Source organism: Phocoena phocoena, chromosome 2, assembly GCF_963924675.1.
Source record: "Phocoena phocoena chromosome 2, mPhoPho1.1, whole genome shotgun sequence".
Taxonomy (NCBI): Eukaryota; Metazoa; Chordata; class Mammalia; order Artiodactyla; family Phocoenidae; genus Phocoena; species Phocoena phocoena.
Window position 1 is genome coordinate 3,078,069 of NC_089220.1, and position 22,021 is coordinate 3,100,089.

Sequence of the window (22,021 nt, forward strand, 5' to 3'; positions counted from 1 at the left end):
CAGATTGATTTATACTTTTAAAGCAATTCCATTCAAAATTCAGAGGAGTCTCCTTATTTTTCTGGGTATCTGACAAAAGAATTCTCAAGTTCACTTGGAAAAATTAAAAGCATGAAGAATGAGAACACTTCTCATGAGAAAGGCTGGTCCTACCAACTATAAAGCTTATGAACTAAAGACAGTGTGATGTGTGGGCTTAAGAGACAGGTCTTGGAACAGACAGCAACAGCTCCCAAAACGGTGAGTGTAGTTGTACAAATGTAATATTTGGATAAGGAAGGAAGCTCAAATCCACGGAAAGGGGAAGCTTATTCAGACACCTGGTTGGCTATATGTGGGCAGAAGTCAATTTAAGTCTTACCAAAATAAAATCTGAGACGGGTTAAATAAAAAAACAAACAGTTAAATTTTGAAAAAGTTAAATCATACCCCCCACAAATCCCCACAGCTTTGAGAAGAAAAGGGAAGTGAGTATATCAATTCTCAAGCCAGAAAAGGATGATTAAAAAACATTGGACAAACCTTGAGGGGATATTCCTCAAATTAAAAAATTTACAAATTTCTGTATGTTCCCTCCAAAAATCAAAAGGAAGTATAAATGCTACAATTACAAGAGGTTAATAATATACTGCGATTAATTAGAAAAACACTGAGACCTTAGCGTTCAAAGGATTCAGTTTACAAAAGAACTATAACTGCTCAATAATTATATGAAAAAAGTATTTCTTCACCTATCAAATCAGCAATAATTTTAAAAATTATAATTAATACTGGTAAAGGCATGTTGTAACCTTGCCAACAAATCTATAAATTATTCTGATCCTTTTGGAGAATAATTTGGCAATATGTAAAGATCCTTTGTTTATGTAATTTAACTTTTGGGAGTCCATTCCAAAAATGTAGTAGCCATGAGTGAGCATCACATTTTTAAAAATATTTATTTAAAAAACTGTGCCGAGACTTCCCTGGTGGTGCAGTGGTTAAGAATCCGCCCGCCAAGGCAGGGGACACGGGTTCGAGCCCTTGTCTGGGAAGATCCCACATGCCGCAGAGCAACTAAGCCCGTGTGCCACAACTACTGAGCCTGTGCTCTAGAGCCCGCGAGCCACAACTACTGAGCCCGCGTGCCACAACTACTGAGCCCGTGCGCCTAGAGCCCCTGCTCCACAACAAGAGAAGCCACCGCAATGAGAAGCCTGTGCACCGCAACGAAGAGTAGCCCCCGCTCGCTTCAAGTAGAGAAAGCCCACGCGCAGCAATGAAGACCCAAACGCAGCCAAAAATAAATTAATTAATTAAAAAAACCAAAAAAACCTGTGCTAAAGTATACATAATATAAAATGTACCATCCTAATCATTTTTAAGTGTACAGCTCTAAGTGGCAAAAGTACATTCACACTGTTGTGCTACCATAACCACCATCCGTCCTCAGAACTCGTTTCATCTTGCCAAACAGGCAATCTGTCCCCATTAAACACTTCCTCCCCATCCTCTTCCTCTCAGCCCCTGGCCACCACCGTTCTACTTTCTGTCTCTAAGAATGTGACTACTCTGGGTACCTGATATAAATGGAATCATGCAGTTTTTGTCCTTCCGTGACTGAATTACTTCACTCAGCGTAAGTGTCCTTAAGGTTCAGCCATGTAGTAGCATGTGTCAGAATTTCTTCCCTTTTTAAGACTGGATAATATTCTATTATAGGGGTATGCCACATTTTGTTCTATCCATGCCTTGATAGACACTTGGGCTATTTCTGCCTTTTGGCTATTGTGAATAATGCTGCTGTAATATGAATATATAAATACCTATTTAAGTCTCTGCTTCCAATTCTTTTGGGTATATTCCCAAAAGTGCAAAGTATGGTAATTCTATTTTTAGTTTTTTGAGGAACTGCCATGCTGTTTTCCATAGTGGCAGCATCATTTTACATTCCCACCAGCAGTGCACAAGGGTTCCAATTTCTCCATATCCTCACCAACACTTGCTATTTTCTGTTTTTTGATAGTAGCTATCCTAGTGGGTGTTAAGTGGTATCTCACTGCGGTTTTGATTTGCATTTTCCTAATGATTAGTGATGTTAATCATGTTTTCATGTGCTTACTGTCCATTTGTATATCTTCTTTGGAGAAACGTCTATTCAAGTCCTTGCACACTTTTTTTTTTTTTGGCTGCGTTGGGTCTTCGTTGCTGCACGCGGGCTTTCTCTAGTTGCGGCGAGCAGGGGCTACTCTTCGTTGCGGTGCACGGGGTTCTCATCGCGGTGGCTTCTCTTGTTGTGGAGCATGGGCTCTAGGTGCGTGGGCTTCAGCAGTTGCAGCACACGGGCTCAGGAGTTGTGGCTCATGGGCTTAGTTGCTCTGTGCCATGTGGGATCTTCCCGGACCAGGGATCAAATCCGTGTCCCCTGCACTGGCAGGCGGATTATTATTTTTTTTAATTAATTAATTTTTGGCTGCGTTGGGTCTTCATTGCTGCCTGTGGGCTTTCTCTAGTTGCGGCGAGCAGGGGCTACTCTTCGTTGAGGTGTGCCGGCTTCTCACTGTGGTGGCTTCTCTTGCTGCGGAGCACGGGCTCTAGGCACGCGGGCTCGGTAGTTGCGGCTTGCGGGCTCTAGAGCGCAGGCTCAGTAGTTGTGGCGCACGGGTTTAGTTGCTCTGCGGCATGTGGGATCTTCCCGGACCAGGGCTCAAACCCGTGTCCCCTGCATTGGCAGGTGGATTTGGCAGGCGGATTCTTAAACACTGCGCCACCAGGGAAGTCCTCCTTTGCACATTTTTTTAAACGGCTTGTTTTCTTGTTGACCTGTAGGAGTCCTTTATAAATTCTGGACGTTAATCCCTTATCAGATAGGTGATCTCCGAATGGTTCTTTCCATTTTGTGGGTTGCCTTTTCACTTTGTTGATTGTGTCCCTTGCTGCACAGAAGTTTTAAATTTTGATGTGGTCGAATTTATCTACTTTTGCTTTTCGTGCCTGTGCTTTGGTGTCATAGCTAAAAAATCATTGATAAATCTAACATCATGAAGCTTTTCCTCTATGTTTTCCTATAAGGTCTTTGATCCACTTTGAGTTAATTTTTGTGTTTGGTGTAAAATAAGGGTCCAAGTTCATTCTTTTGCATGTGGATATCCACTTTTTCCAGCGCCATTTGTTGAACAGACTGTCCTTTTCCCAGAGTGGGTGGCACCCTTGTTGAAAACCATTTGACCATACCTGTGACAGTTTATTTCTTGGCTCTCTTCTACTCTATTGGTGTATGTGTTTGTCTTTATGCCAGTACCACACTGATTCGATTACTGCAGTTTTGCAGTAAGTTTTGAAATCAGGAAATGTAAGAATTTTGTTCTTCATTTCCAAGACTGCTTTGGTTATCCAGGGTCCCTGGAGATTCCATGTGAATTTTAGGATGAATTTTTCTATCTCTGGAAAAAAACACTGTTAGGATTTTGACAGAGATTGTATTGAACCTGAAGATCTCTTTGGGCAGTGCTGATGTTTTAATGATATTAAGCCTCCCAATCCATGAACACACATTGGCTTTCCATTTACTGGTGTCTTCTTTAATGTCTTGCAGCAATGTTTCGTAGTTTTCAGCATACAAGTCTTTCACCTCCTATGTTAATTTTAAGTATTTTATTCTTTTTGAGAGCATCACATTTTTATTTATGATTCTAAAATACCAGAAACAACCTTAATGTCAAAGGGATTATCCCACACAGTGAAATATTACACATCCATCAAAAATATTTATGAATTTGTAAAGTAAAAATATACGTGAGAAGGGCAGTGTATAATTTTTCAGAAATAGTATGATCATAAAAAGGAACACTCTCAAAATATCAACAGCAGTCACCGTGGAGTGTTATGGTTATGGGTAGTTCTTCTTTCTGAAACTTCTCTATATTGTTCACTATTGCTAAAATAAGCACACAATACTTTGATGAAAATTAAAAGTAACAATTTAAAAAAAGACATGTAGATTAAGTTACAGCAGAGAGAATCCCTTAGTGAATGCTGCCTCTCAGGCACAGGCTAAGAACAGAGAAAGGGCTGTGATGGGAACCCAGGAAATATGATGCAAAAGATTTATGGTGATGCATAAATGAGATCAAGTATGTAAAAACACACAAACCAAAATTAGCCTAAACTAGGCATGACAAACTGAACCAACAAATTACAGGATGTTGACTCCCCGTCTTGAAGAATCCATTACGGACTCCTTAAATTTTTACTGCAAGTTTGCACTGAATCAATAGGCTCATCTAAGCTCTCGAGGTTCAATTAGCCGCCAGAGTACTTTCCTCACGGATGAAACAAGGACTCAGCAAACACACTGGAGGAGGCTCACGTGCAGCCCCATCACTGGCTTGGGCATAAGTCTTCACTGCCTACTCAGGGAGAGGTCGCCCGCCCTCAGTAACTCCAGGCTGGTTCTTCTTTCCTCGCCTGTAAAGGGGCTGTCTGTGATCACCCCACCGCCAGGGCTTTTAGAAGGCACAAACGTCACCGATGGAGTGGGGAGCTCAGGAGGGGGCAGCTGCCGCTGAAGGAGGATCCCACCGCACGTCGCTCCAGCCATTATAGGGAAGGTGCTGGAAGCAGTGGACACTGTAGCACTTGAAGAGCAGGGTCTCGACCCTGGGGCTGCAGTGTGAGGGTGCCGCAGAGCCACTGACGGGGTCTCTGCTTGGACTAACCCCTCTGGGAAGTCTTCCTCTCCCCTCTCTGGGCCACAGGTCTCTTCCCCGTCAGCCTCAGGACAGTGCCTGGCACACAGCAGGCATTCCATCAAACTGACTGAATGAAGGGCCGAATCAAGCAGTAACACCCAATTCTGATCCTGCAAAACTCCCTCACCACTTTTTATACCTCGTCCCCGTGGCGCGTAACCAAGAGGGGTACGCCACCTAACCTTACCTGGAGAACGACACATCCCACCCCCTGCATGCAGAGCCCCCATCCAGGCTCCCAGCACACCCTCCACTGCTGTCTGTGCCCAGCCCTCATGCCCCCCATGGCACCCTCCAGCCACGCTTCTGGACTCTCCCATAACAACCCTCCTGCCGCTCTGAAGGGCTTGAGCTGACTCGGAGGAAAGACACCCTTCTGCGCTCAGTGCAGAGCTCCTTCCAGAACCAAAAGCGGGCAGACAGACCACAGCTCTCAGCGCGTCCACCTGTCAAGGACGCAAACACAAGCATCTCTGTACTGCACAAAGATGAAGGCTGGAAAGGAGTTATTCTTTATTCTCTGCTTCCTCTGTCACTTTATTTGGCCTTTTATTTAAAAACAAACTGCCATTTGTAGGTGAATAAAACTTTCACATTTTCATTTCTAAATTCGGCTGAAGGCTTTAATTTTCATCTCCCCGGGCAATTTTACGGGCAAATTAAGTATGCTCATATTTTAGTGAAGAAGTTTTACAGTTTCTTTCATTAAAAGAAGGTTGTGTCTGGGGGCTTCCCTGGTGGCGCAGTGGTTGAGGGTCCGCCTGCCGATGCAGGGGTTGCGGGTTCGTGCCCCAGTCCAGGAGGATCCCACATGCCGCGGAGCGGCTGGGCCCGCGAGCCATGGCCGCTGAGCCTGCGCGTCCGGAGCCTGTGCTCCGCGGCGGGAGAGGCCACAGCAGTGGGAGGCCCGCGTACCGCAAACAAACAAACAAACAAACAAAAGAAGGTTGTGTCTTGAGCCCAGAGAGTTGTGGTGTCATAACTGCAAGGCACGGACACTGCTGGCAGAGCAGACACTTAACCGGAAACTACACGGGCATGGGTGATGTACATTTTGTTGGGTAGGATATCTAACCTAAAAAATTTGGCTTCGCTTACAGTTTAAAATAGACTTCTTCCTTAGGCAGATCAAAGATACCTAGCATTCAGCTGTGCTCAAAGGTTGCCAGGGCACTTCTGCTTGCCAACAGCAAGGTCAAAGGGACAGGCGCCTGCTGCCCTGTTGATCTGAGCGAGTCCTGTGAGTGGTTTAAAAGGGTGGACAAGCTTATCCCAGGAAAGGCCAGCGGAGGCGAGCGGAGTAGACGGTGTAAAATCTGCCCCGAATGCGCTGTTGGGAGACCTTTGCTTATTTTTGTTCTTGCCACAGTTAGGCTGGAAAACCTTTAAAGCCAAAGCAAGTCCTCACCCCCTTCCTTGTTCTGAGAAGGTAGGAAACCCACACAAAGTACACAGAGCACACGTGACACGCCAAAGTGCTTTCGTGTTGACTATTAGCAACAAACCTCACTTCACAAAGAAGAACCTAAGGCGCAGGGAGCCGTGAGCCTGGGAGGGGTTCCAGCCCCATAACAGTTCTGAGAAAATGGAAGGATGTGGGAAGGACAGGCAGACGGGCCCAGAGGGCTTTTCATTCCTTCAGCAAACCTGTGTCTCGGGGATCCGCGGCAGATGCTAGACTGGGCACCAAAACAGCCTCTGCCCTCGGTGACACTTTAGACAGAGCAGCGTGTGGTGTGTTCTGCAACCCCAGTGTCCATCACGATGAACAGATAAAAGGTGCTCCATCCACACGATGGAATGTTATGCAGCCTTAAAAATTAGGAAGAAAATTCTGTATGATTCCACTCATAGGAGGTCCCTAGAGGAGTCAAAGTCACAGAGACAGGAAGTAGAATGGTAGGTGCCAGGGGCTGGGGGAGGGGAAGAGGGAGGTATTAACAGGCACAGAGCTTTTGTTGGGGACGATGAATAGACAGTGGTGATGGGCACACTGAATGTGAATCTATTTAATGCCACTGAATTGTACACTTGCGAATGGTTAAAGTGATAAATGTTATGCTATGTATATTTTACCACAATTTAGGAAAAAAGATAAGGCAGGCTTGAGCCAGGGTGGCTCAGGAAACACTGGAGGAGGCAGAGCCAGCAGGGCGTGGGAGAAACCCAGGCCCGGAGGGCCTGTACGGTGGGCAAGGGCACGCAAGCAAAGTGTGTGCGTCTGTGTGTGACGTAAGGTGCCGGGAGAAACCCAGGTGAGGTCTGGGGAAGGCCTGAGCTACACATTAAACGTAAGATTACAGCTGCCAGTTGAAACCAACTCCCTGGGTTCTTCCCAGAAGGGGCTTGCAGGGTCTGACAGGCAGAGGCTTGAGACCAACCCTGGAGTAAAAGCCTCGTCTGTGGCCTGACGAGAGCGGACAGGAGGGCACCCTAGGGCCAGGCTGTGGCTCGAGGTTGGGCTCAGGCTGACATGAGACCAGCTCTCAGTTGTTCCCAAGAGCAGCATCCACGGCACCTCTGCTCCCCAGCTACCGCCAGAAAAAGGGTCTGGGTCTGGGTCTGGGTCTGCGGCCTCCCAAAGAGCAAGGGCCACCTCTGGTCACTGTCACTGTCCTGACTACCTCCCCACGCTCCAGACAACCCAGGTGGTCCGTAAATATCTGCTGTGAACTGGCACGTGCCTCACCAAGATGAAAGTTTCCTTCCATTATTGTGGGCAGTCAAGAGAAGACACAGAATCAAACGTGGCAGAAACAAGACTGATGAAAGCTGAGTTTCTGAAGCCACGAGAATTAGCACAGGCACTATGGTAACTTCTCACATTCCATTTTTATTCTTCAATTAATGGGCAAGAGGTAAAGTTCCTCTAAACAGATGCTAATTCATTTTTAAGCAGTAAAAAATGATCACTTGTATGGCGAGACTTTCAATTGTATCAGAAAATAAACTGCTTTGAATGAGGTTGAAGTATTGTATTTGCACAAAAGGAGGGCAAGACATATAAAATTTTAACTGCCTCTCAAAAGCCAATTTTTAAAAATTCAGTTAAGTTCTCCGAACAATAATGTAACAACTTCTTTCCCAAATGGTCTAACACTTAGCATTTCTAAATTTCTGCCCCAGGGTCTCCAGTTAACGTTAGGCCCTAGTTGTTTCATTATAACTTTGACTTCTCCCTAGGCCTTTCTTTCCTAAAACAAGGAGAACGGCCTCAAGAAACAAAGTTCATGATTCATTAGTCACCTAAAAAAACTGGTCTCTTCATTTAACACTTCTACCTTCCAGACCGAAAATGTTAAAAGAAAGGACTAACTCAGAGAAATCTTTGAACGAACAGGGCCTGAAGACTACATTCAGCCTCAACGTTAAAAAAATAAAAACAGGAAATACTATTTTCCACTTAACGAATGACTTAAGCATTTAAATGGCCTCAGTACTAGAAAGGTGCAATGGGACAGACAGGCACCTCCTGCGCCCTGGGCAGAAGTGCTCATGGTGCAACCTCTCTGGACAGCACATCTAAAGGGTTCTTGAAAACGCGTGGCCTTTGATCAGTACTTCCCTTCCTTGATTCCAGCTTAAGGAAAGGTTCAAAAGTGTGAACAACAAAAGATTTACATTAAAGTACGGTTTACAGCAGCTGAAAACCATGGGAACAATAAACGGGGTTTAAATCACGCTCCTATTTCCATTAAAGCATTAGACACCACTTGATAATCCTTGCCTGAGTCAATAGTTTCTCTAGAGATTTCAACGTTTAATCTGGCGTTCTTCTAAAAGCAGAGCTATTTCTTGCCAAATAGAGCTATTTGGTTATCTTGACATACAGCTCCTACTGGAAAGTGAGGGTAAGCTTAATTCTTTGCCTTTCAGTTACAAGTTTCCCTCAAATGGTGAAAACTAAATGTTTTTTTGGCTTTCTCTTTTTTGAATATCATTATGTGTTTCATTGATGTCAGTGTGTTTTAATCTACTAAAACCATACTTTCTTCTTTTTTAAAGATTTTATTTATTTATTTATGGCTGCGTTGGGCCTTCATTGCTGCATGTGGGCTTTCCCTAGTTGTGGCGAGCCAGCGGGGGCTGCTCTTCGTTGTGGTGCGCGGGCTTCTCATTGCGGTGGCCTCTCTTTTTGCGGAGCACGGGCTCTAGGTGCACGGGCTTCAGTAGTTGTGGCACGCAGGCTCAGTAGTTGTGGCATGCAGGCTCAGTAGTTGTGGGTTACGGGCTCTAGAGCGCAGGCTCAGTAGTTGTGGCGCACGGGCTTAGTTGCTCTGCAGCACGCAGGATCTTCCTGGACCAGGGCTTGAACCCATGTCCCCTGCATCGGCAGGCGGGTTCTTAACCACTGCGCCACCATGGAAGCCCCCATACTCTTTTTTATGTTCAGGTGCATAATTTTAACCATTGTGTGATACTTGGACTAGCTGCTGTGTATTTTTTGGCATGGCCTCATTTATTTTTGTTTCCTTGATTTCTGACACAGTAAGATGTCCCCCCAGGCTTGTTTGTACCTTCCCTGCCCCAGACTTGGAATCAGCCATTTTTCAACGAATGATTCCTTTCAGTGGGGAATGATATTAGAGACCAAAATCAGGGTACTAGTGGGTGCTCAGTGCTACTGGACTGCTGTTGCTTTTAGGTACTTTCAGTGGAGGGAGCCAGAACATATACATATGTTCTAGAATATATATATATATATATATATATATATATATATTTTAGCTGTGCATTCATAACATTGTAGTGTTTTCACTTGTTTCTTGAATTTTCATAGTTTTATCTCTATCTTACACTGAAAATCTTTATTTCTAATTTCATGGACGTAATTATTGCTATATCACATTAAAATGACTGACAACAATAATGATATTATTACAAACAGTAGGAACTTTGAGTTCGCTCATTTCATTGCAAAAAAAAGCTGTTGGTATATATTTGTTGTGATTCCATTAAATTTTTAAAATGTCCAGAGAGGACTGGCATCTTTAGGATGTTCAAATCCCCTTTCTAAGAGTGTACTGTGTAGTTGTTCAAGGCCACTTTCATTTCCTTTAGGGGTGTTTTTAAGTTTCCCTCATGTGGGTTTTGCACATTTAGCAAGTGTGTGCCCAGATATTTCATTATTGGTGCTATTACTGTAAATGGGATCTCCTCTTCCATTATGTCTTCTAAGTAATTGTTAATTGTTTATTTGGAGGTTGTTGATTTCTGCATCTTGCTTTCACCTCCTGCTTCCTTCCTGAATTATCTTATAGTTTGCACTAGTTTTTCAGCTGATTTTTTGGGATGTTTTCAGGTATCTAATGAGATCTGCATGTAAAAGCAATCTCACCTCTTTGTTTCTGAATCTTATATACCTTTAGTGTCTTTCTCCTGAGTTGACTGAAAGCATTAATGGAAATAGGATTTCCGTTGGTTGATGGGGAACAGACACTGGCAGGGTGCCAAAATATACCTTGTAGATTATCACTAGTATTTCTGAATTGCAAAGGGAAATACGGTACAATGGAGAGATCAATCGGTCACCACCTTACTATAATACAGTGGTAAAATCTAGCATCACTTTTGCTAGTCACCAGATAGTATGCATCTCTCACAATAAAGAAACTATCTCCTGAGTTACACAGCATCACCCCTGATATATTCTATCCACAAAAGGTTTCCATTTTCAGGAACTATAGGGAATAAGGGGGATACTTTACAGGACAATCATCTTGGCTAATTTAACAAGTCATAAACTAGTGCTGCGGTTTATGGCACTCTCAGGCTAGCAGTGACCCCAGCTGTCTGGCAGAAGCAAAAACAAATCCCTGCTGAAGGAGACGCTTTATCCTAGGTTTCAATTTATTTCAAACATTTGAGTACAGTGACCAGCATACACTGAAAAGGAGTCAGGTACACAGGAAATAAGACGTCATGAGCAAAATGGGACAAGGACTTCAGATGTTGGTAATATCTCACACAGACTATAAAGCAGCTGTGCTGACTAAAAGACATGACAAATTTGATGGTTTCTGCAAGGCAATAGGAAAATATTTTTAAAAAGTCACACAGCAGATTAAAAATAGAACTTCCATAAATGAAAAAAGAATATCTGAAATTTAAAACTTTGTGGCTGTATTTTATACTCCATTTTTCTAGTAACTTATTTTTACTCTATTTTATGAAAGTACTAGTCCATGGTGGGTTGAAAATTAAAAAGAAAACTGGTCCTTCACCATGGATAACGTGAAACTCTGATCAAGAATACAGCACGTGTAGTGAGGTGGATGGACCTAGAGTCTGTCATACAGAGTGAAGTAAGTCAGAGAGAGAAAAACAAATACTGTACGCTAACGCATATATATGGAATCTAAAACAACGGCACCGCTGAACCTAGTGGCAGGGCAGGAATAAAGACACAGATGTAGAGAACGGACTTGAGGACACGAGGTGACATGAGGTGGGGGGAAGGGGAAGCTGGGAAGAAGTGAGAGAGCAGCACTGATGTATACACACTACCAAGTGTAAAATGGATGGCTAGTGGGAAGCAGCCGCATAGCACAGGGAGATCAGCTCGGTGCTCTGTGATGACCTAGGGGGGGTGGGACAGGGAGGATGGGAGGGAGGTTCAAGAGGGAGGGGATATGGGGATATATGTATACATATAGCTGAGTCACTTTGTTGTACAGCAGAAACTAACACAACATTGTAAAGCGATTATACTCCAATAAAGATTTAAAAAAAAAAAGGGGGGGGACTTCCCTGGTGGCGCAGTGGTTAAGAATCCGCCTGCCAGTGCAGGGGACACGAGTTCGAGCCCTGCTCCAGGAAGATCCCACAAGTCACGGAGCGACTAAGTCTGTGTGCCACGACTACTGAGCCTGTGCTCTAGAGGCCACAAGCCATAACTACTGAGCCCACGTGCCACAACTACTGAAGCCCGTGCACCTAGAGCCCATGCTCCACAATGAGAAGCCACCGCAATGAGAAACCCGCGCACTGCAACGAAGAGTAGCCTCTGCTCGCCGCAACTAGAGAAAGCCCACATGCAGCAATGAAGACCCAATGCAACCAAGAAAAAAAAAAAAGATGTTAAAAAAAGAAAGAATATAGCATGGTAAGTCACAAAAAGGTTGAAAAATACAATCTTAAAGAAAGACAGTAAATGAAAGATTCCAGTACACATCTGATTAGAGCCAAAGGGGGATAATAAGGGAAACTAATACAGAGATAACAACTGAAGAAATAACGGCTGAGAACTTTCTACACCTGAGGAAATATAACAATCCACAGACTCAAAGTGAAAGGCAAAAATGACTGATAAAGAGATCTATACTTGGACCCCTGGCAGTGGAATCACTGAAAAAAAAATCAATGTCCTAGTCAAAATCAGAAAAGTGGCCAGAAATCACAAACAACACTTTCAAAAAGAATGAATTTGGGGACTTCCCTGGTGGCACAGTGGTTAAGAATCCACCTGCCAGTGCAGGGGACACGGGTTCAATCCCTGGTCCGGGAAGATCCCACATGCTGCAGAGCAACTAAGCCCGTGCGCCACAACTACTGAGCCTGCGCTCTAGAGCCCGCGAGCCACAACTACTGAGCCCGCGCACCTGGAGCCCGTGCTCTGCAACAAGAGAAGCCACCACAATGAGAAGCCCGCGCACAGCAACGAAGACCCAAGGCAGCCAAAAATAAATAACTAAAATAAATTTAAAAAAAATGAATTTGGCTTCTCAATACTAATGCAAGTCAAAAGGCAATGAAGTACTTATCTTCAATGTACTGAAGGAACACAAAAATCTACGATTAGATATTCAGTGATTATCTTTCAAGAATGAGGGCAAATGAAGACATTTTCCAGATAAACAGTTTGCCACCAGCAGACTCTTATTAAAGAAAATTCTAAATGATGTATTCAAACAAGGTTTTGACCTCCGATGGAAAGTCTGAGATGCAAAAAGGAATGAAGAATAAAATGATAAATACGTAGATAAATCTAAATGGTCATCAACAGAATAAAACAGTAATACTGTTATGGAGGACTTAAAAAGGTTGGGATTCAGATACTCAACGACGGAGGAGTCCGAAGAGATGGCAGTGGCAGCGTTCCTTTTCTGAGGTATGATTGACATAAAACATTATGTAAGTTTCAGGTGTACAACATAATGATTTGATATTTGTATATACTGCAAAATGATCACCACAATAAGTCTAGTTAACAGTTAATATCCATCACCATACACAGTTACAAAATTTTTTTTTCTTGTGATGGGAACTTTGAATATCTACTCTCTTAGCGGCTTTCAAATATTCAATACGTTATTATTAACCATAGTCACCATGCTGTGCATTACGTCCCCATGACTTACTTATTTTAACTGCAAGTTTGTACCATTTGACTTCCTTCAGCCATTTCGCCTACCTCCCCACCCCCTGCCTCTGGCAGCCATTTTTAAAATTAATAGACTTTAATTATTGGGTTTACAGAAAAGCTGAATGTAAAGTGCAGAGTTCCCATACCCCTCTCCACCCTCCCCTAGTTCCTCCTGTTATTAACATCTTGCAATAATGTGGCCCATTTCTTACAACTGATGAGCCAATATTGATACGTTACTATTAACTAAAGACCATAGTTTACGTTACGGTTCACTTTGTGCGTTCTATGGGTTTTGACAAATGTAAAGTGCCATGTATTCACCATTACGGTAACATATGGAGAGTTCCACTGTCTTAAAGATCTCCTGTGCTCTGTCTATTCATCCCCCCATTCTCCCAACCACTGGCAACCGCTGATCTTTTTATTGTCTCCACTGCCTTTTCCAGAATGTCATATAGTTAGAATCGTACAGGATGCAGCCTTTTCAGATTGGCTTTTTTCATTTAGTAATATGCATTGAAGGTCTTTTCATGGCCTGGTAGCTCATTTCTTTTTATTGCTGAATAACTTGCCATATTTCGGATGTATCATGGTTTGTTTATCCATTCACCTACTGAAGGACATCCTGGTTGCTCCCAAGTTTTAGATATTTTGAAAAAATTGTGGCAGAGTTTTTATAACCACCCCAAATTCTTGCATAAAATCAAACAGTGCAACCAAGCAGGCAAAATCAAATACCCATAGCCAACATCTACAACAAAATTAGGTGAAAATGTGTCCCCACACACACGTGAGCATATAGGAGAGCCCACCAGCAGCCACAGGCTCGTGTGCTGTCAGTGTCTGGGGGAAGACGGCAGAGAGGAACGACGGGCGTCCTCTGGAGCTGAGAACTCTGAGATAACCAGAGCCGGGTGAACCCACCTGAGAACAGCAGCTGAAAGCAGAAGGGGTCTGTACCCCACAACGGATGAGGGCAAGGAGTCCGCAGCCAAGACTGAAGGGGCCCTTGGAACCCTCAAAATTCAGCAGCCGTAGCTTTCTTCCAGAACTAGGTCACTCTGGTGAGAAACTGCTGGGAAGAGAATCCAGACTGAGCAGCAGAGGGGCAGGAGAGGAAATGGAAAAAGAAGGTCCAAATATTAGCAGGGGAAGAGAACCAAATCAGGGCACTCAGGAGGTAAGCCACCACATTTTAGAAAGTTTCACAAAAATAACCGAAGCTAGAGCTCTAGAGCCCAAGCTCCTCTTCTCTAATTTCATACACACGCGAGCATCAGGAGGGATCAAAGTCAAGTCCTACACGGAGTTCTCATAAGGAGAAAGCGAAAAGGAACTAAACGACACCTATGCAGCAGTAGAAGCATGACAGGGAGACGTCCCACAAGGACATTAAAAACTACAGCCTAACAGTTCAGGATGAGACAAAAGACATTAGAGGAATAGCATAATGTCAAAGGACTACATGAATATTAACAGAAAAACTCAGAAATAGGTAATAACTCTGTAAAGAATTAAAAAACAGAAAAAATAGTTTCGGAAATGAAGATTAACTGAAGAGAATACAAGAGCAAATAAGCACAACATAAAATGCCCTACAGGGAATAATAGTACATAAAAAAGAGAAAAAAATTAAATCAAAAAGGAATGATAAAAACCCAGAGGGAGACAACAAATGTAAAAACAGGCAAAGAAGATTCAATATTTATACAATAGGAGTCTCCACAGGAGTAAACGAAAGCAAGGGAACAGAACAAATCCTCAAAATAATAATCCAAGAAAAAGAGATTTGGTACTACATATTTAAAGAACATAGCACGTATGTGGGAAAGTCGACCCAGAATGATATATTCCGAAATTACTGGACTTTAAAGAAGAATAAAACCTGTTTAGGCATCAAAGCAAACAGACCGAGTAACTTGTAAGATAAAGAAAATTAAACTGACATCAGAGTCTGACAGCAATGCTTTATTACAGACGGAAGTGGAGGAACATCCTTAAGATACTCATGAAAAGAAAACATGAACCGAGGACTTTCTATCCAGACATTCTTTGAAGTCTGAAATAAAAGTCTCCTAGAGAGGAAGCTTCACACCAAAATAATGAGGGGTATCAGCACAGAGACTGGAGGTGAGCGTCAGCTGTATATTCCCGTGGAGAACAAGTGTAAACAGGGGTGGGAGGGAGAGAATACAGTTTGTCACGACTATGTGCTCTGAGAATGAAGGCAGTTAAACTATAAAAAAGGCGGAGGGGGAAGGAAATGAAAAGATGCAAAAATTTTAACCTTTCAGTCGTCACACTGGTCACAATGTTGGTATCATTTTTCTGAAAATACACTGTGTATAATGTGGGATAAAGTAAATGAATAATTATCTGGTACTTAAGTTCTATTTATTATCACTGATGTCCTTGAGAACCAAAAATCTCAGTGTGACAAAAAGGAGATATAAGACAGAAGTTAAATAAATGCCTGCAAACCTGCATTTGAGTGGAAAATATCAGTATGAACTCCTGATGTGCTATATCCTGAAAAAACCCTATTTTCTAATTTGGTCTACTAAAAAGTCCTGTAAACAGTGACCATTCCAATAGCAACGAGAATCCTAGCACCCAGACTGTGGTCTTGAAATACCATTCCCCACTAAAAGGCAGGACTTCTTGGACAAATGACTGATTCTAAAACCCATACAGAAATGAAAAGAGCCAAGGCAATTCTGAAGAAAAAGCTGAAGCACTTACACTACCAGACACCAAGACCTCCTAGGGTGTGTGAGTGTTCTCCCCACACAGCTCAGGCAGCCAGGGGAACAAAACAGAGCCCAGAAACAGGTCCGCACAGTGATGGTACTTTATTTACAACAAAGATAACACCACAGTGAGTGAAGGGTGACCTTTTCGACAAGGGTGCTGTGCCAGACGGAGAGCCACATGGGAAAGGAATTGTGACCTCTAGCATCACAGCAGAAACAAAACTTAACTCTACATAGACTGTACAGTCCAGTGCGAAAGGTCAAAGAAAGTTTTAGGAAAACAGACGTAAGATAACATCTTCACTACTCTGTGGAAAGCAAAGGTACATTAAACAGATCAAAGGACTCTCAAAGTGCTAACGCCTTTGAGAGTAAAAATTCAAGATACAAGAGTAGAAGAAAATGTGCAATTCCCATATCTACAAAGGACCTATATCTGAACTCCTACAAATCTATTTTTTATAAAATCTTACAACCTAGTAGAAAGAAGGGCCCAAAGACTTAAACCAGAACTTCACAAAATAATATATCTGAGCAGACGATAAACCTACAGAGAGATGCTTAACTTCACTCATCATCAGTTAACTTTGAAACCAGCTCACCAGAATGGCTAAAATGAAAGCCAAACTATAGTGGAACCAAGTATTTGCAACACATATATAACCAACACAGAGTTCATATCCAGAATAAAAACTCTTTAAAAAAAAAGTAAGAAAATGGCAGTCCAATGGAAAAGGGCCAATAAACATTTATAAAAGCACCCGACCTCATAACAGAAGTACAAATTAAAACAACAGTGAGATACTACAATGAGATAGCGTGGTACTGGCATAAAACAGGCATATAGATTGATGTGATAAAACTGAGAGTCCAGAAATTAAACTTTACATTTGTGGTCAATTGTTTTTTGATAAGGATACCAAGGAAACTCCATGAAAAAACAGCTTCTGCAACAAATGGTGCTGGGACAACTGGATATCCATGTGCAAAAAGATAAATTTAGACTTCTACCTCACATTACACAAAAAATTAACCTGAAATGGATCGCAGACCTAAATATAAGAACTAAAACGAGAAAACGTCTAGGAGAAAACACAGGAAAAAAACCTTTGTGACCTTTAGTTAGGCAAAGAGTTCTTGGATACAACATCAAAAGCAAGATCTATAAAAGAAAAATGTGATAAATTGGACCTCATCAAAATTCAAAATTTGGGGGCTTCAAAGACACTATTAAAGAGTGTAAAAAGTCAAGACACAAACTGGGAGAAAATATTTGTAAATAATATACCTGAGAAAGGACTCATATCCAGATTACATAAAAAATTGGCATAATTCAGCAATAAGAAGATAGGCAATTTAAAAATAGGCAAAAGATCTGATAGACATTTCATCAAAAAAGATATACAGGGACTTCCCTGGGGGTCCAGTGGTTAACACTCCACGCTTCCACCGCAGGGGGCACGGGTTCGATCTCTGGCTGGGGAACTTGGATCCCGCACGCCACACAGCACAGCCAAAAAAAACCCCACAACGTATACAAATGGTTAACAGGTACATGAAAAGATGCTTAATATCTGTAGCCAGTAGGGAAACGCAAATTAAAACCACAAGGAGATAGATACCAGTAAACACCCATAAGAGAGGCTATAATCAAAAAGACAGGCTTCCCTGGTGGCGCAGTGGTTGGGAGTCCGCCTGCCGATGCAGGGGACGCAGGTTCGTGCCCCGGTCTGGGAGGATCCCACATACCGCGGAGCGGCTGGGCCCGTGGGCCATGGCCGCTGAGCCTGCGCGTCTGGAGCCTGTGCTCTGCGACGGGAGGGGCCGCAGCAGTGAGAGGCCCGCGTACCGCAAAAAAAAAAAAAAAAAAAAAAAAAAAAAAAAAAGACAGACGATGACAAGTGTTAGCAAGAATGTGGGTATATCAGAACCCCATACATTGCTGGTGGGAACTTAAAATGGTCTGGAAGACAGTTCAGCAGTTTTTTTTAAAAAACTAAACATAAACTTACCACACAAGCCAGCAGTTCCCCTCCTGGGTATCTACCCAAGAAAGATGAAAATATATGCTCAAACAAAGACTTGTATTCAAATATTCAGAGCAGCGTTATACGCAAAAGCTAAAAAAACAACTCAAATATCCATCAATTGTTGAATGGATAAATAAAATGGGGGATATTCATATAATAGAGAATATTATTCAGCATTAAAAAGAAACCACTCAAAGTAGAGGAACCTCAAAAACATTATATTAAGAGGCAAATGTAAAAGACTACATATTGCTGATTTCATTTATGTGCAATGTCCAGAAAAGGCAAATTTAGAGGCAGAAAACAGATGAGTGGTTGCCTGGAGCTGGGGATAGGAGTGGGAATTGATGGCAAATGGGCATAAGGTAATTTTTTTGATGGGTGATGGAAATATTCTAAAACTGTATTGTGGTAATGGTTGCACAACTCTACATATTTATTGAAATAATCAAAATTTCCAACTACCGTTAGTGAATTTTTCAGTATGTAAATTATGCCTCGATAAAACTCTTAAAAAAAGGCTATGATTTGAAAAAAAAAAAAAGAAAAGAAAATCTATGGATAGAGCTGAAGTTATACTCAGAGGAATACATGGCTTTAAGTGAACTCTGTATTTAACTTGATAAATGAGGAAAACAATAAAATAAAACAAAACAGGATAAGTAATTAAGATAAAAGTGGAAGTGAAATATATTGAAAACAAAATAATCAAAAGAATAAATGAACTCATAAGGAGACATCACCACCACAGAGGTAAAAGAAATTAAAAGATTCATTAAAGAACACAATGTACCACTCAATACGTGACCTACTCTAAACTGACCTAACGTGGAAGGAATCTGCAGATTTATCACTGAGCAAAGCACTAGGCCCAGCTGAGTTCTAAAGCAACCTTTTCACCCTATGTCATGTACTGTAAGATGCATCTGTTATTCCACATTTGGTTTTTGCTAAAATCGGACGCATTTTACAATCCCCGTCATCGGATGGCAGCATGAGAGAGTGGCATAAAAATGTACAGACCATTCTCAGGAAAGATCACAAAGTGCCAGGATCAACACATTTTAGATCTGACAAAATACAGTAGTACAAAAAAGGAAGAAAACTCTGGCCCAGCTTCACACAGTAGATATGAAAGCATAGATTAACAAAAATTAATAAACTGAACCCAGCACGTAGAAAAGTTATAATATACCGTGACAATACTGAGGTTTATCTCAGTAATGCAAGAATAGCTCAAGACCAGAAAATCTATCAACACAGCAATTATTAAATTAACATCTTAAGGAGAAAAATCATATGGCACCTGATAAAATTCAGCAGCAGTGCTAGCACAAGACCAGCCAGCCAGGGTGGGACTGGTGAGAGCCATGCAAATGTGAACCATGGAGCAGTAGCAGGCCGGGTGAAGGCGATTTACCAGAAACCAAGGGCCATTTTCACATGAAACGAGGACATGCTGAAGCCCTTCACCACAATGGGAGGTAACAGGGAGGCCTGCTCTCACCTCTGTTATCTCTGTGTTACTGGTCCTAGCTACCGGCATAATAAAATTAAAACCACCAGTATGTGTTGGTATAAATATTGGAAGAGAGAGAAAAGTATCTAGTTACAAATGACAGGATTATATATGCAGATGCTGGTAAAAAATTACTAAGATCAATAAGAAAATTTGATAAGGTGACAGAATAAGAAAATACTAAAAAAACCAACAGCATTTCATTAGATTCGTAAGAACTAACCAGAGGTAGAAATGCAAAAAATATAACCCCATCACAAGAGTGACAAAAGCTATAAAGCACTTAGGAATAAATTTAATGCAAAGGTAAAGAATCCCAAGAAAGTCATAAAACCTTCTAAAAAGTCAGAAAACAAGACCCGAAAAACGGAGGTGATGCACCAGGTTCCTAGATGGAAAAAGAGTATCATAAAAACCCGAATCTTCCCCCAGTTAATATACCTTTAATGTAATTCCAATCAGTTCCTTTCTTTTCTGAGCCAGTCAAAATCACTTTAACATGCATAAAGAGGCACTAATATTCTGGAACAGCCAAGAAAGATGCACCAAACAAGGCCAGTGAGGGGCACGCCTTGACCAGTGTGAAATTCTGGATATGTGGGTGTGCTCCTTCCGGGCAACAGTGTAAGTACAGGCTCTGCCTGGCCGAGCACATCCCTGATGGGCACTAGGGACAGGGCCTGGACCCTGGAGGCTCAGCAATAGCTACGGGAAGCCTTTTCCACCCCAGACATTTGAGTGTTCCGGCTGGGCCTCCTCAGGGCACTGGGGAGGAGTGACAGCAGGCCAGTGGGCGAGGGTGCTGGCCCCAGCAGAGCAGGCTCTTGGTTTTGTTTGATGTGGTCCCCCCGAACCGAGAGCAGGGCCGGTTTCCAGGTATTCCACACAATATCTGATGAATGAATGAATAGCATCAGAAAGGTATGGACTATCTGGGAGGGGAGACTCCTCAAAAATAACCTATATGCATGTCATCTACTACAAAGCTAAACCAAATATAAGCCAGATACAAGCTCTGTAAAATGCAGCGAGAGGAGAGCCTGGATTCCTAGCAAGTGAGGGGCCAGAAATGCATCCGTGAATCCATAAATCCCTCCCTCTATCCACTACTCCATCCCTCCACCTCTCCCTCTCTCCATCTACCCCTCCCCCTGTCCAGCAATCCCGGAAACCTGCACTGAGCTCTGGCTCTCTGCCCTGCAGTGCGGAAGGCGCTGGAACACACCTGTAGAGATGACAAGCTTCCTGCTCCAAGTTCATATGTGATGAAAATTAACTGTAGAAGACCCACTGCTATGAATTTAAGTTATGAAAATTGTCTGATGTTTCATTACACTAGTCTTATATTTTAGTAAACATAAAAGTGTTCAGAGGTTCACATTTGACTTTGGGGTCCTTACCCTATTTCCCCAATAAGGTTTTATGTACTTCAAGATCTCCTAGAGGAGCACTTTTAGGGGTTGAACACCCTCAGACGGAAAGGGGTGGCTGTGCTGTTTGGGGGGAAGTTTGAAGCAAAGAGCACTGTTCCTTGACTAGTCTCAAGTAGGAAACCCTGGGTAGAGATACTCCCCAAATGACTCACAAGGAGCAAGTCCATAGGGGACTATCATTATAGCCCTCACTTCCCCAACACCAGAATAATGAAGAGCTTCTACCACAGTGTTTACAATTACTCTACTTGTAGTTACTCCTTTCTGAATTTCTAGAGCTCTAAGACAAATGAAAGAGGAGAATTACTTAAAAGAAAATTGGCTAGCTTAATTACAATTAACAGGAAAAGATTTAAAGTCTTTCCTCTGCGTGTGTGTTTTTTTTAAGTGTTTTGTACCTGTAATGTACTCATGATTACATTTTTATCTTAAATGGCTCTGGAATTTGAAATACTAGTTGGTTAAGTTAGTGACATTCAATCTAAAAAAACTGAATAAAGAAAAAAGAACCCTACAGAATTTAAACACAGCAAAGGTACAAGAAACTAGCAAACTATCAAAAGGTTACTCTTTCCCCCTAAATGGGGAAACTTTTAACTTTTGAAAGATGAATAATAAAAATTACCTTTTAAAGATGGTAGTTTTTGAAGTTCTCTATTATTGCTGGCGCTAAACCTGGAAGAATTTTGCCGTTTGTCTTTCTTCACTACGGGCTGAGGGGCTGGCACTTTTAGTTTACTAGATACTGCAGACGGGGCAGCAACAAGGCTGTTTTTCCTGCTGGGAATCTGTTTCCAAAACGAAAACAAAAACAAATGAGTACGTCAAATGGTTGTATTTTATAGCACAATTAGCATAGGCAAAAAATACACATAGAAATGCAAGTTTTGGACTTCCCTGGTGGCACAGTGGTTAAGAATCCGCCTGCCAACGCAGGGTACACGGATTCGAGCCCTGGTCCAGGAAGATCCCACATGCCGCAGAGCAACTAAGCCCACGAGCCACGACTACGGAGCCCACGTGCCACAACCACTGAAAGCCCGCGCGCCTAGAGCCTGTGCTCCGCAACAAGAGAAGCCACCGCAATGAGAAGCCCGAGTACCGCAACGAAGAGCAGCCCCCGCTCGCCGCAACTAAAGAAAGCTCGCACGCAGCAACAAAGACCCAACGCAGCCATAAATAAATAAA

The 22,021-nt window shown here is 42.4% G+C and overlaps 1 protein-coding gene across 2 annotated transcripts in view; it reads right to left on the reverse strand.

Moving 5' to 3' along the window:
* Positions 1 to 21,606, reverse strand: part of PPP2R5C (protein phosphatase 2 regulatory subunit B'gamma) — a 119,071-nt gene extending 97,465 nt beyond the window's left edge. For both annotated transcript variants that reach the window (XM_065871929.1, XM_065871928.1), the window contains exon 1: positions 21,459 to 21,606. The gene's annotated coding sequence lies outside the window, so the exon portion shown is untranslated. The remainder of the gene's footprint in view (positions 1 to 21,458) is intronic.
* Between the last annotated feature and the right edge of the window lie 415 nt (positions 21,607 to 22,021).